The 16365-nt window shown below is 51.5% G+C and overlaps 1 long non-coding RNA gene across 2 annotated transcripts in view; it reads left to right on the forward strand.

Moving 5' to 3' along the window:
• The first annotated feature begins 4822 nt into the window (after positions 1-4822).
• The window catches only part of LOC140478747 (uncharacterized), a 36837-nt gene continuing 25294 nt past the window's right edge, over positions 4823-16365 (forward strand). For both annotated transcript variants that reach the window (XR_011960867.1, XR_011960864.1), the window contains exon 1: positions 4823-6728. This is a non-coding gene — a long non-coding RNA (uncharacterized lncRNA). The remainder of the gene's footprint in view (positions 6729-16365) is intronic.

The raw sequence follows: 16365 nt of genomic DNA on the forward strand, positions 1-16365 counted from the left end.
GGGGAGGGGGTGATGGGGAGGGGGGGTGATGGGGGTGGGGTGGGGGTGGGGAGGGGGGGTGATGGGGGTGGGGTGGGGAGGGGGGGTGATGGGGGTGGGGTGGGGGTGGGGAGGGGGGGTGATGGGGGGAGGGGGTGATGGGGATGGGGAGGGTGGGTGATGTGGGGGGGGTATGGGGGTGGGGAGGGTGGGTGATGTGGGGGGGGTATGGGGGTGGGGAGGGTGGGTGATGTGGGGGGGGGGTATGGGGGTGGGGAGGGGGGGTGATGGGGAGGGGGGGGGTGATGGGGGGAGGGGGTGATGGGGGGAGGGGGTGATGGGGGTGGGGTGGGGGTGGGGAGGGGGGGGATGGGGAGGGGGGGTGATGTGGGGGGGTATGGCGGTGGGGAGGGGGGGTGATGGGGATGGGGGGAGGGGGTGATGGGGGTGGGGGTGGGGGGGGGTGATGGGGGGAGGGGGTGATGGGGAGGGGGGGTGATGGGGGTGGGGTGGGGAGGGGGGGTGATGGGAGGGGGGGGTGATGGGGGTGGGGTGGGGGTGGGGAGGGGGGGTGATGGGGGGAGGGGGTATTGGGGGGAGGGGGTGATGGGGATGGGGAGGGGGGGTGATGGCTATGGGGGTGGGGAGGAGGGGTGATGGTGGGAGGGGTGATGGGGGGGAGGGGGGTGATGTGGGGGGGGAGGGGGTGATGGGAGGAGGGGGGTGATGGGAGGAGGGGGAGGAGGGTATGGGGGTGGGGGGGGGGGTGATGGTGGGAGGGGTGATGGGGGTGGGGAGGGGGGGTGATTGTGGGAGGGGTGATGGGGGTGGGGAGGGGGGGTGATGGGGGGAGGGGGTGATGGAGGTGGGGAGGTGGTGATGGGGTGGGGAGAGGGGGTGATGGGTGTGGGGAGGGGGGTGATGGGGGGAGGGGGTGATGGGGGTGGGGAGGGGGGGTGATGGGGGTGGGGAGGGGGGGTGATGGGGGGAGGGGGTGATGGGGGTGGGGAGGGGGGGTGATGGGGGGGTGGGGAGAGGGGGTGATGGGGGGGTGGGGAGAGGGGGTGGTGGGGAGAGGGGGTGATGGGGGGAGGGGAGGGGGGTGATGGGGGGGGAGGGGGTGATGGGGGTGGGGAGGGGGGTGATGGGGTTGGGGGGAGGGTGGTGATGGGGGAGAGGGGGCGATGGGGTGGGGAGGGGGGTGATGGGGGGTGGGGGTGATGGGGATGGGGAGGGTGGGTGATGTGGGGGGGGTATGGGGGTGGGGAGGGTGGGTGATGTGGGGGGGGTATGGGGGTGGGGAGGGTGGGTGATGTGGGGGGGGGTATGGGGGTGGGGAGGGGGGGTGATGGGGAGGGGGGGGTGATGGGGGGAGGGGGTGATGGGGGGAGGGGGTGATGGGGGTGGGGTGGGGGTGGGGAGGGGGGGGATGGGGAGGGGGGGTGATGTGGGGGGGTATGGGGGTGGGGAGGGGGGGTGATGGGGATGGGGGGAGGGGGTGATGGGGGTGGGGGTGGGGGGGGGTGATGGGGGGAGGGGGTGATGGGGAGGGGGGGTGATGGGGGTGGGGTGGGGAGGGGGGGTGATGGGAGGGGGGGGTGATGGGGGTGGGGTGGGGGTGGGGAGGGGGGGGTGATGGGGGGAGGGGGTATTGGGGGGAGGGGGTGATGGGGATGGGGAGGGGGGGTGATGGCTATGGGGGTGGGGAGGAGGGGTGATGGTGGGAGGGGTGATGGGGGGGAGGGGGGTGATGTGGGGGGGGAGGGGGTGATGGGAGGAGGGGGGTGATGGGAGGAGGGGGAGGAGGGTATGGGGGTGGGGAGGGGGGGTGATGGTGGGAGGGGTGATGGGGGTGGGGAGGGGGGGTGATTGTGGGAGGGGTGATGGGGGTGGGGAGGGGGGGTGATGGGGGGAGGGGGTGATGGAGGTGGGGAGGTGGTGATGGGGTGGGGAGAGGGGGTGATGGGTGTGGGGAGGGGGGTGATGGGGGGAGGGGGTGATGGGGGTGGGGAGGGGGGGTGATGGGGGTGGGGAGGGGGGGTGATGGGGGGAGGGGGTGATGGGGGTGGGGAGGGGGGGTGATGGGGGGGTGGGGAGAGGGGGTGATGGGGGGGTGGGGAGAGGGGGTGATGGGGGGTGGGGAGAGGGGGGTGATGGGGGGAGGGGAGGGGGGTGATGGGGGGGGAGGGGGTGATGGGGGTGGGGAGGGGGGTGATGGGGTTGGGGGGAGGGTGGTGATGGGGGAGAGGGGGCGATGGGGTGGGGAGGGGGGTGATGGGGGGTGGGGAGGGGGGTGATGGGGGCGGTGGGGAGGGGGGTGATGGGGGCGGTGGGGAGGGGGGTTGATGGGGGTGGGGAGGGGGGGTGATGGGGGTGGGGAGGGGGGGTGATGGGGGTGGGGAGGGGGGGGGTGATGGGGGGAGGGGAGGGGGTGATGGGGGGGAGGGGAGGGGAGGGGGTGATGGGGGGGAGGGGAGGGGGTGATGGGGGTGGGGAGGGGGGTGATGGGGGGGAGGTGGTGATGGGGTTGGGGGGGTGGTGAGGGGGGGGGAGGGGGTGATGGGGGGGAGGGGAGGGGGTTATGGGGGGGAGGGGAGGGGGTGATGGGGGTGGGGAGGGGGGTGATGGGGGGGAGGGGAGGGGGTGATGGGGGTGGGGAGGGGGGTGATGGGGGGGAGGGGGTGATGGGGTTGGGGGGGTGGTGATGGGGGAGAGGGGGTGATGGGGGTGGGGAGGGGGGTGATGGGGGGGAGGGGGAGGGGGGGTGATGGGGGCGGTGGGGAGGGGGGGTGATGGAGGTGGGGGGGGTGATGGGGGGAGGGGTGATAGGGGTGATGGGGGTGAGGAGGGGGGGGGTGATGGGTGGGAGGGAGTGATGGGGGGTAGCGGGTGATGGGTGTGGGGAGGGGGGCCGATGGGGGTGGGGAGGGGGGACAATGGGGGGGGTGGGGAGGGGGGACAATGGGGGGGAGGGGGTGATGGGGTGGGGAGGGGTGACGATGGGGGGGAGGGGGTGATGGAGGAGGATGGGGGAGGGGCAGGGGGAGGAGGGTGGTTGGGGAGGTGATGGGGGTGGGCGAGTTGGGGGAGGGTGGTTGGAGGTGTGATGGGGGAGGGGAGTTGGTGGGGGGAGGGTGTGTGATGGGGGGGGTGGTTTGTGGGGATGATGGAGGGAGGGGGGTGATGTGGGGTGCGATGTGATGGGGGGGTAATGGGGGGAGAGTGGTGGTGGGGGGGGCGATGGGGGAGAGTGGTGGTGGGGGGGCGATGGGGGAGAGTGGTGGTGGGGGGGCGATGGGGGAGAGTGGTGGTGGGGGGGCGATGGGGGAGAGTGGTGGTGGGGGGGCGATGGGGGAGAGTGGTGGTGGGGGGGCGATGGGGGAGAGTGGTGGTGGGGGGGCGATGGGGGAGAGTGGTGGTGGGGGGGCGATGGGGGAGAGTGGTGGTGGGGGGCCGATGGGGGAGAGTGGTGGTGGGGGGCCGATGGGGGAGAGTGGTGGTGGGGGGCCGATGGGGGAGAGTGGTGGTGGGGGGGTGATGGGGGAGAGAGGTGGTGGTGGGGGGGTGATGGGAGAGGGGTGGGGGAAGGGGGTGTGATTGGAGGGAGGGGGAGGGGGGATGGTGGGGGGTGATGAGGGGGAGGGGGGTTGGGGGGAGGGTGAGGGGGATGAGGTGGGTGATGGGGGAGGGGGAGGGAGAGTGGGGGGAGGAGGGGTGATGGGGGAGGGGTGATGGGGAGAGGGGAGGGGGGTGATGGGGGGCAGGGGAGAGGGGGGATGGGGGGAGGGGGGTGATGGGGTGGGGGGAGGGGGTTGATTTGGGGCAGGGGAGGGGGGTGATGGGGTGGGGGTTGATGTGGGGCAGGGGAGGGGGTTGATGGGGGGGAGGGGGCCGATGTGGGGGGGGACGGGGGCGATGTGGGAGGGAGGGGAGGGGGGTGATGTGGGGTGGTGGGGAGGGGGGTGATGTGGGGCAGGGGAGGGGGTTGATGGGGTGGAGGGGGCCGATGAGGGAGGGGAGGGGGGTGATGTGGGGTGGTGGGGAGGGGGGTGATGTGGGAGGGGAGGGGGTGATGTGGGAGGGGAGGGGGTGTTGTGGGAGGGGAGGGGGTGTTGTGGGAGTGGAGGGGGGTGATGTGGGGTGGTGGGGAGGGGGGTGATGTGGGGTGGTGGGGAGGGGGGTGATGTGGGAGTGGAGGGGGGTGATGTGTGTGGGAGGGGAGGGGGCGATGTGGGAGGGGAGGGATGGGAGAGGGGCGATGTGGGTGGGGAGGGAGGGTGATGTTGTGGGGGAGGGGGGTGATGTGGGTGGGGAGAGGAGGGGGGTGATGTGGGTGGGGGGGTTATGTGGGAGGTGAGGTGGGTGATGTGGCGGGAGGGAGTTTGATGTGAGAGGGGAGGGGAGGGGGGTGATGTGGGTTGGGGGGAGGGGAGGGGGTGGGGTGTGGGGGTGGGGAGGGGAGTGATGTGGGATGGGAGGGGTGGTGCGGAGGGGAGGGGAGTGATGTGGGTGGGGGGTAGGGGAGTGATGTGGGTGGGGGAGGGGATGGGGTGATGTGGGTGGGGGGAAGGGGAGAGGAGTGATGTGGGAGAAGAGGGGTGATGGGGGGAGGGGGAGATGGGTTGGAGGGGAGGGAGTGATGTGGGGGGGAGGGGAGGGGAGAAAGGGGAAAGAATGCAGGGAGGGAAAGTTGGAGAGAGAAAAGATGAGGGAGAGAGTTGGTCAGGAACAGCGAGGGGATGGAAGGCAGAGGAAAGAGGGGGAGGGAGGAGTGGAGTGGAGAAATGACAAGGGCAAGTGGGTGATTGGAATGGAAAGAGGGGATGGGATAGATTGGAGAGGTAAAAGGAGTGGGGTAGATGAAGGGGAGGAGAGAGTGGTACAGGGAGGTGGAGGAGAGAGTGGATGGGGAAAATGGGAAGGGGCTGGAACGGTGGATGAGGAATAGAGAAGGAACGAGAAGAGTAGTGAGTGAAAGGATGGGTTTGAGGAGAGGTACTGAATGATGGAAGAGGAGAGGAGACTAGGTAGAGCACAAGGCAGTGCAAAGAGAGGAGAATAGACAAGGAAGGGGGTGCGTGTAGGGCAGGTGGAAAGCAGGTAAAGGTAGAGGTTGGGCAGCAGAGAATTTGAGCGGATTGCTCTGTGGACTGGGGAGGGTGAGGGGAGGAGAAGGCTGTTCTGATCTTGGGTTGAACAAGGATCCGTACTCTTCAAAGCAGTTGCTTATCCTTTATTTCAACTCTTTGTGCCTGGTTCATATTTATTAGGGTTGACAAAGTGTGGTACTGGAAGAAGGGGGATGAAGGGTTAAGCTCAAAACACTGACTTCTCCTGCTCCTTAGACGCAGCCTGGCCTGCTGTGCTTTTGCCTGCACCACACTTTATACACACGAAGACTTCACCAGCAGCTGTAGCCCTCACTATCTTCTATTTATTCAGGGAAGAATTGGTCAAAGAATTCCATGTGGGCCTAAGCAACAATATAAGACAGCCCTGATTAAGGGTCTCACATCTCTTGCATCTGCTCCCTCTATGGCAATAATACATTTCCTGAGTTAAAAAGACCAAAGGTATCCACAGTACACCAGTTACCATCTAACCAAGCTCCTATAGAATTGAAACAAGACTTTACTCCTGTACTCAAATCCTCTTGCAATAAAGGCTAATATGATAAGCCTTCCTATGTGTTTGCTGCACTTGCATGTTCACCATCAGCGACTTGTTGATGAGAACATCTAGGTCCCATTGTATGTCAACACTTTCCAACCTCTTACCACAAGAAATAGTTTGCGTATTTATTTCTCCTGCCAAAGTGGGTAATCTTACATTTTCCACACATTCCAATTGCCGTGTGCTGACCAGACAAATTGGTTAGAATTCTTGAAGGTAACAAGCAGGTGAGACACAGGTGGGCAGGGTGAGTGTGATCAATATTTGGATTTCCACAAATAAAAGCTCCCATGCTGCTCGGGACAAGGTGTTGGCATGGTTAAAGGGTTGGCTGACTGACCGAAGATAGACAGTGGTGTTGTGGGGGAAAACCACCAGTCTGTTGAGTCAGAGTTGGGGTTCAATGACAGAGTTTATTGCACGATGAAAAACCGGAGCTCCGGGGATAGAAAGACACCAACAGCACAGTGGTCAGCTGCGAGTCTTCTCTCAACCCGGAGCACATGTTAAGGAACTTTTATACATCTTGTGAAACAATAGGTCAGTGATGAGATTATTGTCTTTGTACATGGTTTGCTTATAGTAATTGTTACAGAATCATTGATAGTTTCAACGCAGTTATTGTCAGTTTCAGGGTAGACAATGTTAGTTTCAATGTTGATTAGATTAGATTAGATTACTTACAGTGTGGAAACAGGCCCTTCGGCCCAACAAGTTGACACCGACCCGCCGAAGCAGGCATCAAGGCTTTAGGGGAGAAGATATTAGCTATATGAAATGATGGACCAGACTTGATGGGCCAATTGGCCTAATTCTACCTTATTTGATGGTCTTATCAAGCAGACTCAGGGGGCTGAATAGCTTACTCCTGTTTCTTGTCTTATTGTTGTGAATAGAGGATTAGCTAATCAACAGACAGCAGATATTTGGAACTAATTAATGTGTCTTTTTCTTGTATTCAGGGTGTAACTAGTGGGGTGTCACAGTGTTCCCAAACTGATTGCAATTTAAAACTATTAACCTGGATGATGGGATAAAAGGTACTTCAACCAAATTTGCAGATGACAGTAAAATAGGTAAGAAAGTATTGTCACAAAGCTAGTCCCTTTTTTTCTAAGAGCTGTTCCTTGGCTCAAGGAGACTCTGTCCTTGATTTTTTCAGAGGGGTAATAAATCAGACCGGTCTCCGATCAGTCTGGTTTGGGACAAAGATGTAAAGGATTTTGAGAGGCCTTTTGTTTATATATAAACAGATGAGACTTCAGACCAAAGTGGTCATGTTTCAGAGGTGACCTGTATAATGAAAGGGGAGTGGTCAGCTCTCTAGCTGGGCTGAGCTGAGCAGTTGTAGCTCAGTCTTGAACTGAGAAGTTCAACAGGGAGCTGTGTGGAAACTCTCTCTTTTCTGCCCTTCAACTTCAACCTGTAAGCTTGTGATCCATTTATACTGGATTTTAAAGAGAGTTTGCTTATTGGGACTGTTGTGTGTATTTGGAACAATATAATTAAGTCTATCTGGATAGGTTGAGTTCTGTATTCTGTTTTTTTGTGTTTCATTGTGTGATTTTGTGAATAAATTTTTGTCTGTTTTAAAATCTAGTAGTCAACCTAGCTAACTTAATCTGGGTAATTTTCAGTGTACACCTACCGAAACAAATTGCAAAGTTATGCTGTGGGGCTGCCTGCTTAAGAATCTTTTTGAGTGGTCTGGCCTAGTCCAAAACAATATGTTGTAATAAAGAAACTGCAAATGAATATGGATAGGTTAGGTGAATTGGTCACAATTTGGCAGGTGGAGTTTAATGTGTATAAATATGAGGTTATTCATTTGAGTCATAAGAATACAAAAAATAAACAAAAGACAGTGAGATAAAATTCAGAGTGCTTCAGGGGAATCTGGGTGTCCTCATGCATGAGTCACAGAAAGCTAGAATGCTGGCTGAGTTCTCGGAACTATTGCAAGCTCAGGCACTACGAATGGAGGAGTCCATGTGGCCATGATCTCAGCTTGGAGGTGAGAGAACACCTGATCTGCTCTGAAAGTTATGCTATGAGAGAATGCTGAGACCCCTTGCAGTATTCCATGGAGCATACACAAGAGACAGCGCTTGTGCAGTGGCACCACCTGGTAATAATGGGCGAAAAATGGTAGCCCTGACAGACAATCTGATAAGGGGCAGATCAGTGACCAGAAGAAACAGCAGCCCTGGTCCTGCAGGTCACCCCATCCAGCCAATAAACAAGAGGCTGAGGGATCCGTGCATTTTAAGAAAATCTCAGCCTCCTCTGATATCTCAGCCCCTCAATCGATCTACTCATCAGCTTCCCTTTCCCTGTGAATGCAGATGGTCTGAAGAATGGGCCTCATCATGACACTGCACCATATAGACAAAGAATTGAGTAGCCAGCCTCCAAATCCTCTGAGGCAACAAGGGGAGTATTGTATAGGAATGCATAAAAGTGGAGGACCTTGGTAAGTTAGAGCACTAATTAGATCATTGTGATATTTAGATAAGTGTAACAGTGCAGATGAATAAAGCAAACACCTTTGTGTGTGAACATTTAGAAGTATATATTATGAAGCATTGCAGTTTATATACAGTCGTAGTCTTTAATCTCTTACTCACTATTTCAATAAAGTACCTGGTTACCAATTCTTCAACCTCTCGTGTAGCTAGGTGCATGATATTCCAAATGCCCTTCCTAATTCTGCACCTATATCTGCTCGCGTTATGTCCAAATATTTACTGCCAAATGAAGATCCCTTGAGGTTCTGTCTCAGCGTTGAATGGAGCACCCTATGACTGTGCTGTCCCCACCTCCACAGAAACCCCTGCCACTGACATCCCTTCTTACAAACTGATGCTGCGCTCATCAGTCTGTACTTTGCAATCTATATTCACTTTTACATGGCAGTGTTCCTCTCTGGGCTAGTGCCTGCAGTTTTGGAATAGGTGCATCCTGGGACATATTCCTGCTCCTCATGCCTAAGTTCTGACTGTTGGCTGGGAGTTGGGACCACAACTCTGGGACCTGCAGGGTAAACACAGGGGTAGTCATAAGATAAAGTTATGTGCAACATTACAGTTCGGATTGTCCTCCTGTTTCTCATTCTCATTGAATACCTCTACAGATAAATAAAACCTTAGCTTGGAAAAACTACTCCTCAATTAGGTCCATGGTGTGAAAGTTTGTTGACTGCTTTTTTGCCTCACCGCGAGTGGAGGCCTTCAAATTGCAATTAATGCTTATTTATGGCACTCGTCCTGTTGCCATTGGTACTGACCCAGCAATAAATGCAGGGGAACGATTTCCTTATAGGGGAAACATGACAAACGTGGCCCACCCATGCTGGAGTACTCTCATTCAAAAGCTGTCGGTGCCTTATCAAGGACCTCAGCGTGAGAAAGGTTGCAATGCTTTTAAAATATTACCACAGCCTGTGGTTCCCTTGTCACCACCATTTTCCTGTCCCTGATTTCTTCTCTGACCTGAGGCCTTGAGTAATTGTAGTACTGGTACCAGTTATCACTTTTCCAGTGAAATGGCTGCACACAGAAGCATTGCTGCTGCCTGACTTTAGGGGAAGGCCTAAGACAGCTCTCTTCAATGTTGAAAAGAGTGGTGCTGGAAAAGCACGGCAGGTCAGGTAGCATCCGAGGAGCAGGAGAATCAACGTTTCGGGCATAAGTTCTTCATCTCCTCAGTGTCTGGTTGTCGCATCTTCAAAAGGACTTCATGTGGATATCCCACCAGCTTCTCCAGGTGGTGACCAAATCTTCTGCATGAGATTCCATCCATCGTTATTTTTTTAAACTTATCTGATTTCATGTCTGTTTGAAGAAATGGTATGGAAGGAATGCTTCCAAGTTCTTCTCCTGGTACTGATATTACCATGCATGACTGCAAATGTATTTGTTTGAAATGAAATATGGGTCTGCCATGCTTGTGCTCCGTCAGGAGTGTTAACTGCATGTGATTAAGTTGTGAACGAATTGGGACCACTTTCAACTGCACATATAGTTTGATTTTAACATTGTTCATCTACATGGAAATTATTAAAGATTTAAAAGATGTGTTGGAAATCCTTCATGAATTTTCCATTGACCTCTGGATATAACTGGCATATCCAGATTCGTGGGTAATCCATGTCGGACATGTTACTCAATGATTGTGATCTGTAACTTGATAAAGCTTTTAACTTGCGTTCTGGTCTTAGTTGGTTTCCCATGCTGTTTGAAAATCTCCAGGTTAATAAACTGCAAACACAAAAGGATTCATCACACTGTGCAATTGGCAGAATGGAATATCTTTAAATATTTAGCCATGACAGCTTTTCTTTGCTTTTAGTGGCTTTTATCTCACAGAGGTGTTTTGAGGATCATTTCCAACACTTTGTAAGACATTTCTGCTAGCTTGGCCATTTTGTTCCTTTGATCTGTTCTTTGTTTTATGCAATCTCTGATAAGAATAACTGGAGCAGTACCAGCTACAACAGCTTTCTCCCCAGCCACCTGTTAGTCCATGAACACTAAGCTCCAGTTTAGAGGAAGTAATAACCCAATACAGAGCACATAGACAGAACACTAGATTTCTTGGCACAAATGAGCAGCAGTGTGCGCAGGATGCTCTGACTTTTGCTGCACAGTGGACTCCAAGAGCAAGACCTCTTTCCAGATGGACACACACTGCTAGTGTCCATCAAGATCATCACAGCTCTGATTTTTGTTTTAATCTCTGGTTCCTTCCATGATTGGCTGCTATCGTCAGGATTTTACAATTTGCAATCCACACTGCCAGAATATCACTTACATCCATTTTTCACTTGAACAGGCTGGTCTAAACAAGAGGACTATTGATTCGCACAGGTACTGACAGTCATATTGCACATAATTGGCAATCGTGGCACGGTCAAATTAATCAACAGTCTTCAGCAATTAGAATAGATTCCATCTATGTTCAGCTGCTAGCTGACCAATCACAGGTTTTCGTGCTTAGTTATGTAGGACAACTTGGAAGCTGCCAAGATGCTTCATTTTGTGTTAAGACATGGCCCTCACATATTTGCATATTTGAATAGATGGTATCTTGAAGATAAAGATTAATAACAAGTCTGATAACGCCTGGGAGGAACTCTGTCGCTGATGTGATCACCAGGGCTCCATTTTCCTGGACAAGAGCAACCATAGAGGAAGTCATTAGGTCATGTTGCAGTTGTACAAAATTCTAGTGCGGCCGCACTTGAAGTATTGCGTACAGTTCTGGTCACTGCGTTATATGAAGGATGCGGAAGCTTTGGAAAGGGTTCAGAGGAAATTTACTAGGATGTTGTTGAGTATGGAGGGAAGGTCTTATGAGGAAAGGCTGAGGGACTTGAGGCTGTTTTCATTAGAGAGTAGGTTGAGAGGTGACTTAATTGAGACATACAAGATAATCAGAGGGTGAGGTAGGGTGGACAGGGAGAGCCTTTTCCCTTGGATACTGATGGCTGGCGTGAGGGGACATAGCTTTAAATTGAGGGGTGAAACATATAGGACAAATGTCAGGTAGTTTCTTTACCCAGACAGTAGTAGGGACATGGAACACCCTGCCTGAAACGGTAGACTCGCCAACTTTAAGAGCATTTAAATGGTCATTGGATAAATAAATGGACGGAAATGGAATAGTGTAGGATAGATGGACTTCAGATTGGTTCCACAGGTCGGTGTAACATTGAGGGCCGAAGGGCCTGTACTGTGCTGTAATGATCTATGTTACCAAAGATACAACTTAGGAACATGGACAGACGGGCATTGTGGTCATCACTGTGCAGTCAGAATATCCAAATAATTGTGGCTTTACTGCCATGCATAATACAAAAAGAACAGAGCTGACTTGAAGGAAAGTGACAACCACTCTGCGTCTTCAGAAGATGAGGTGCCTGATGTGGCCACTTACCTAGCTAGTAACTCACAAAGCTACAATTCAACTATCCTGAAACTGTGAATCCACGTGTCATTTTAATCCATGAGACCACCTCTATGAAATCAAAACATTCCCACAGTCAAAAAAAAATTTGAAATCTGAAACAAAAAGAGAAATTGCTGAAGAAACCTAGCAGCTCTGGCAGTGAAAGAAAGCAGAATTAATGTTTCAGGTCCAGTGACCCTTCTTCAGAATCACTCCTTCCATCTCTTTGACACCCACTGTTTATCTGTATTTCTGGTCATATCATTTTCCTCAAAGCGGAAAACTACTTTGCACACAAAATGCAATAACTGAGATGAATGAACTATGGAGACTTGAAATAGCAAGTCTATTGTTCAGAAATATTGGTAATGAGATTGTCAACAACCAAACTGCAAAGTCTGTCATCTTTTTCTGATTACTGTTAAATCATATGACTCCTGTGATTTCACTGGAGTGAGAAGCAGGCCATTAGTTCCTTTCCCTGCTGTAATGTTAAAAGATTAAATTGGACTCTCTCTCTCTGGACATTAATATTAAAGGGTTAAACTGCACTGTCTTCCTCCAGAAGCTGAACATTCTGGAAGTGGGTGGGGATGACATTCATGCAGGAATGCAGATGACTCCCACTCCATTTAGACAGTCATTTGCTACTACTCCCCCTACTATTATCAAATTAAACTATCATTCAATCTCTTGCATTCAGAAATGCTTTCATAGCCATCCCCCCAAGCTAGGACATATCACACTTACATTGTCTTGGGGAATCACTGTGTCAGGAAATCATCTGCATAATGATTGCCCAGGATTAGAGCATTTTACATTCACATTATCTCCAGGATGACCTCATCGTACCATTGTACCTGGGGTAATGTGGTTATTGGGTGGGGGGGGTTGGCTAGAGTATCTGTGAGCATTACCAACTGACCTGTATAAGGGGGATGTGTTTCCTTTGTTCGGGGCCCCTTTGACTCAACTTCGCACGCCTGCAAGGAGGGTCAAAGGGGGTCACCCAACTTGTACAAGCTTAATAAACTTTAACTGTTCACAGAAGTTGGTGTGCGTGAATTGAATCTCGTGTGTGAAACCTCAGGAAAAGAACCTAACACCACTCCAGTACTACAGAACCTCATGGCTGACACCATCTTGGCTTTGAAACCTTTAGAACAACCTTAGACGCTGTCTTTGCCTCAGTCTTTGGGATAAGAAATGTTTGGCCTTGAGGAGGATGATACAAGACTGTAGGGAGGACTGAGGGCAATTACGAAAAAGTTCCCAATTTCATGTCCCCTTCTCCATCTTGCCCTTCATGGTCCACCTGAACTTCTCTGGTAACCAAAGCTGGAAAGCACTTTTATATCCATCAATGAGACACTGAATACCCAGACTTATTTATTTGAGCTGGCTGACTGGATGCACAGGCTGTTTGTCCTGGCAAACATGCAATTGACCAGCTGTCAATGTACCTGACCACTCTTCCCATGAAGATGGATGTCAGTGTCAAAAGCGGAAGTGTTATGGCCTTCATTTGAGAGACAGGCTCGTCCAATTTCCAATGCTGTTGCTGCTCCAAAATGGTCTTCACAATGACCCGAGAGACTTAGTACTGTGTCCAGTTGGACAGCACTGGAAGCGTCCTGCAGCTTGCAAGGGAGACAATCTCCATTAGTCTCAATCAGTAGCATGGGGACTATGATGGCCTTTTTGGATGAGATGGAACATGGTTGGCATGAGTTAACATGAATGGGCATGAGAATGGGTGAGATCTATAGGGTCTAATACTTGGTAATATAACTGGGACAAAGTCCCAGGAAACTGAGGCAAGCCTATAAACCAACTTGCCTTCGTACTCAGCAGCTCCTATGGCTGTCTCTCACCTGTGTCTGAGGTCAGCAGGGCCAATTCTACATTGGGGTCTCCTCTACACTGGGGAGACAGGACGCTAACTTGCAGAACGTTTCAGAGAATATCTCTGGGACACACGCAGCAAACAACCCCACTGCCCTGTGGCCGCCCACTTCAATTTCCCCTCATGCTCCGTCAAGGAAAAGCAAGTCCTGGGCCTCCTCAACAACCAAATCCTAGCCACCCCACGCTTGGAGGAAGAGCGCCTCATGTTCCGCCTTGGGACACTTCAACCACACAGCATCAATGTCAACTTCACCAGTTTCCTCATCTCCCCTCCCCCCCACCTCAACCCAGATCCAACCCTCCAAAGTAGCACCAGCCTCTTGAACTGTCCTATCTGTCCATCTTCCTTCCCACCTCTCCGCTCCACCCTCCGTTCTGACCTATCACCATCACCCCCCACTTGCATCCACCTATCGCCTTCCAACCTTCCTTGCCCCCAGCCCCATCCCTCAACCATTTATCTTTCAGTCCACTTCCCCCTCCCAACATTCCTGATGAAGGGCTTATGCCTGACTATCCTGCTCCTTGTCTGCTGCCTGACCTGCTATGCTTTTCCAGCACCACACTTTTCAACCCCAATTCTATTCCATGCCTGGCATCCTCTCCCTTAGTCTCCTCACCCGGTCTGAGCAAAGATCATGTACTTTGGGCAACTTTTCCGATAGGCAGGATGCTAGGTGGGAAATTTCCCAACTCTACTGTCTCTAAGATGAAATCTCAGCTCTTTCTGAAAAGCAGTTGGGGTTAGCCAACAGTAGCAGCTAAATTAATAAGAGAACAAATATTTCCTGAACGTTAATCAAATACCTCATGTAACCAGCAAAGAAAATACTCATTATAAAAAGAAATAGAAAATAAGAAGGCTGTTTTATACCAGCACATTCATGAGAGTCACTCATGAATTCCTACTTTAGGTTTATCCTCACTGTTTTCAAACTGCTACGGTCTGAGTTGTAGCGGAAAAGATATTGTCTAAATGAATTGTGCATGTAATATAGTAGAAGATCAATTTATTAGAGAGGTAATCTTCTCCTAATTATACCTTTCAGATTAACTGGTGACAAATCTAATTTCTATAATTAACTTTGATGTTAATCACTTGTCCCTCACTCTAGATTGATGACATTCACTTGGTTGAAGGAATTAATGATTTACCTCATCTAAACTCAACAGTCTGGTTAAAGTGATGTACTGACAACTGAGTAACTAACCTATATTTGCATACCAAGAAAGATACTTCATTATTTAACAGTATAGGGGTCAAAACATTAATTCCATTAGACATTGGTCTCCTGAGAGCAAATGATTGATGGAATAGATTAAAGCTTTCTAGCTCTTTGTGTGTTCTTATTCCAATCACAGAAATATCTCTCTTTGCATGTCAATAAGTCCCTATCCAATTTAATGTTATCTTCGTCCATCTTAATAGCAACTTCCCTAACTGGACTTAATCCATTTTTTTTTAGTTTGAAGGTGACTGTCCGAGGTTATTAAACAGTTTCTAAAAGCCAGAAGTCTACCATTTCTTTAGCTTGATTTTAACTTGGGATGAGTTCACACTACAGGCTTGGTGATATGGGAATAAAGTGATAATTTTTTCCCTGATTGTGCTATTATTTAGGTCTGATTGGTTAGGCCACTGTTGAAATACTGCGTGAAATTCTGGTCTCCTTCCTACCAGAAAGATGTTGTGAAACTTGAAAGGGTTCAGAAAAGATCTACAAGGCTGTTGCCAGCATTGGAGGATTTGAGCTAAAGAGAGAGGCGGAACAGGCTGGGGCTGTTTTCCCTGCAGCGTCGGAGAATGAGGTGTGACCCTATAGAGGTTTACAAAATTATGACTGGCATGGATAGGATAAATAGACAAAGTCTTTTCCCTGGGGTGGGGGAGTCCTGAATTAGAGGGCATAGGTTTAGGGTGAGAGGGGAAAGATATAAAAGAGACCTAAGGGGCAACGTTTTCACACAGAGGGTGGTACAGGTATGGAATGAGCTGCCAGAGGAAGTGGTGGAGGCTGGTACAATTGCAACATTTAAAAGGCATTTGAATGGATATATGAATACGAAGGATTTGGAGGGGTATGGGCTGGGTGCTGGGAGGTGGGACTAGATTGGGTTGGGATATCTGGTCGGCATGAACAAGTTGGACCGAAGGGTCTGTTTCCGTGCTGTACATCTCTATGATACGATAAATGATAGGGAGTCCACTGGGAAGGAGAAGGAAGCACATTACAACTATGGTCGTTGATATGCTGAGGAAACAGTCCCCAGGATAAAGTTGGGGATTAGAGCTTTTTGTACTTTTTCATTTTCCTGGATGTAACATGCTCAGCATACTTTGTAACCACAAAAGTGTGGTATTTACAATTAGCGAAAGCAAAAAGCATATATACAGTAAATTTAACATCATAAAACATTCTACATCAACTCATAGAATCCTTAGCAAGCACAACTTGCCAAACCATTTAAGACAAATGACCAAAGGTTTGCTCAGAGCTCAGAGAACTAGGCTATGAGGAACACTTTAAAGCAGGATAGTATTGTAGAGATATGGGAGAGATTGCAGGAGAGAACTCCAGACCTGAAAGTCAAGTCAAGGCACAGTCCAAAACAGTAGGGCAACTAAAATCAGGCATGCTTAAGGTGCCAAAATTAGAAAATCAAAATGCAAGGATTTAAAGTTATGAATGGGCTTTTTTGAATAGAAAGAGAGAAACTGTTCTAGCTTACAAGAGGAACAGTAACAAAAGACATGGCTTTAAAGTGGTATGCTAGAGAAGCAAAGACTGATGTGAGAAAGAACAGTTATCATACAGTGAGTAGTTATGGTATGGAATGGGATAGGCAGGTTAATCG

Source organism: Chiloscyllium punctatum, chromosome 1 (genome assembly GCF_047496795.1).
Source record: "Chiloscyllium punctatum isolate Juve2018m chromosome 1, sChiPun1.3, whole genome shotgun sequence".
In the NCBI taxonomy this organism is placed as follows: domain Eukaryota; kingdom Metazoa; phylum Chordata; class Chondrichthyes; order Orectolobiformes; family Hemiscylliidae; genus Chiloscyllium; species Chiloscyllium punctatum.